Source organism: Pinus tabuliformis, chromosome 2_2, assembly GCF_031772625.1.
Source record: "Pinus tabuliformis cultivar Carrire ecotype Pingquan chromosome 2_2, CPIR1, whole genome shotgun sequence".
NCBI classification, from domain to species: domain Eukaryota; kingdom Viridiplantae; phylum Streptophyta; class Pinopsida; order Pinales; family Pinaceae; genus Pinus; species Pinus tabuliformis.
Window position 1 is genome coordinate 1,276,385,661 of NC_142300.1, and position 2,381 is coordinate 1,276,388,041.

Below are 2,381 nucleotides of genomic sequence, written 5' to 3' on the forward strand. Positions count from 1 at the left end.
AAACTTCCTCATATCGATTTTTGGAATATGGTGAGTCTTCGATCCAACATTAGCGTCTATGGAATCATGATTAACATTTCTTTTGTTCTCATCATGAGTTTCCTTTAGTACCCTTTCACCCTTAGGAACCATTTCTTGTAGCAACTTATTCATATTTATCTTCAATTCGTCCATGTCTATCTTCAAATCTATCTTCAAATCATCCATCTTAGCTTCTAAATCTTTATTTAAACCATCCATCTTAGATTCTATTCCTTTTTGTGCAAGGGATAGTTGTTGCACTTGGTCTTGTAATTTTGACACATCATGTTGCATTTCTTCCTCTTCTTCATGAGTCATGCTAGAGCTTTCAGGTTCCTTACTAGGTGTTTGCATTTTCTTTCCTCAGGGCATCAGTTACCGATAATAATGCTCTACTATGCCCTTTGAATTCCTTCAAAATAAATTTTCAAACCAAGCTTAAGCAAAAATTTAAGAAAATCTACACACCTTTTTTCACTTTGTAGGAGCTTGATATTGCCTCTGATGTATCTCTGTACTTTCCAATCATCTAGTTTTGAATTTGTGAGCTGTAGTAGCCCTCTGTGTCCTCTTTCCAATGCCACAAGTCTGACCCAAATTGGATTCTCCAAGGAAGAGTTATGTGAAATCTCCCACAGTGACTTGCTTATAGACTAGTTCAGTAGAGCGAACTTGTACGACGTGCCACGAGTCACTGTTTCAACCTTTGGGTCTGAAACATGCATACAAGAAACTACAGTCTGTCCTCTTTCTGTACCTTCCTACGAAATTTCAATCCGATCCCTAGAGAGAAAGTTATGACGATTTTCCCCAGGTCACCTGTTTTGAATGTAATTCAGGAGTCTGCAAAAAGAGCAACTTCCTCAGATCATATCTCCACAAATATCGCGCAAAAATCTCTGAAATTCGGACCCAAGGTTCAGCGCGATTTCTTCTCAAATGGTTTTTTTTTTTGCAACTTCTGAAACGTCACAGAAAAAAAGTTATAGCGAAAATGCCACGATGACCTGTTTGGAGCAGCAAAACCCTAGAATCCAAAGCTCTGATACCAAATGTTATGAAACCAGCTCACAAAAAGATAGAAAAGAGAGATCAACACCTTAGAATTCAGCCTCTTCGAGGGGGCAACCTCCTTTACATTACACAAATGAACAATTCTTGGATGATACAAATGAAAAGACCTCCTTTCTATATATAAGAGTCTAAGGGGTCATAACATAATCAGAGCCGACATAACAATAATAATGTAAGGGCACAATAATAACAATAGTGGGCTTCTATGGGGCACAATAGTAACAATATGGGAACTACATGGGTACATCAATATAATAAGTGGGTTATACTAATAACAATAAGGGGTTACACTAGTAGTATAGGGGCCTAACATATCCTGATGCTCTTACACCTTCCCCTATCCTTAATATACCTTCCTAAACACTTCCCATCACTCCTATCCCTCAAAATCATCATTTTTCTACAAACCATAGCCTATTGCTACGCTTTTCACACTTTTCTAGACTAGGCCTGCGTTTCGCCCTTTTGGACCCCTTCCCCTCACTCAATCCTTAAAATTCCAATTTCCCTTACTTCTTAACATCCCTCCCTACCTCCCAAAATTTTCCTAAGAATTTATAAGCCCCCTATCCCCTTTATTTCCCTTCATTCCTATAAATTTCCCAAATCCCCTGTTTTGCCTACACTAAACCCTAATTTCCTCTCCCACTGAGCTAGGGTTGGCTATGGAATCAGAGACATCTGAGCAGAGGAGGCCTAAGGGAGGTCATTTCAGAAAGTATGAGGCCATTCCAACTCATAAACATCATGTCTCCATCATTTTTCAAGAAGTCATTCCAAGGGACAAATCATTTGCCACACATAGGGCCAGTTTTGCTTCAAAGTATGTTTCCAACCAAACAAAGATGAATTTTACAAAAGTGAGAGAGGTTTTTGTCCATAATAGGCCAAGGATGAAAAAACTCCTTTATTTTTTACACAGGTGTCATGGTTTTTGAGAAATGTCAAAAATACAATTGCTACAAGAGAGTTGCTGCACTTTTGGAGTGCCCTTGGGAAAATCAATATTTCTCCTAGCTGTGTCCAAATGACTTGCTTGATGAGTCAAATGATAACTAGATAGAAATTGATTTCCAATTATCTATCATGAGCTTAATTTTGAGTTGCAGAAGACCTCCAATAGTTTCCTACAAGAGCACACTTCATTGTTGCACCCTCTTTCTGTACGTTTTGACCAGACTTGGGAGAATGAAGTTTGGGAGGGTCAAATCAAGCCCATTTTGAAAACTAAAGGCAAATTTAGAAACTAGATTGGATAAGATCTCCAATGAGCTATCCTAGGATCA